Here is a 361-nt window from a genome sequence, read left to right on the forward strand (position 1 = left end):
GAAATAACCCCAGATTAATCGATTAACAGAATAGGAATAATCGATTAACGCAATTGATTTAATCGATTAAAGCAAAACAGAAAGCTCAAATAGATTCGGTTTCTTGCACGACAATTAACCGATATTGAAATGAATACACAGAGCTTACAATTTTATCAGAGTATTAACAGTATAGTACAGAAACAGAATATCGCAATTAAAACTACTATCAAGTTAACCGATTAAATGCAATAAAGATAGAAAGAGAGAAAGAAAAAATCCTGCAACACGATTTTTATCCTGGTTCGTTTGCGTGTCCACTTGCAAACTACATCCAGGCCTCCCGGCTGATCTGGGAGATTTTTCTTCACTATAATTGAAA

This window comes from Lupinus angustifolius, chromosome LG01 (assembly GCF_001865875.1).
Source record: "Lupinus angustifolius cultivar Tanjil chromosome LG01, LupAngTanjil_v1.0, whole genome shotgun sequence".
Taxonomy (NCBI): domain Eukaryota; kingdom Viridiplantae; phylum Streptophyta; class Magnoliopsida; order Fabales; family Fabaceae; genus Lupinus; species Lupinus angustifolius.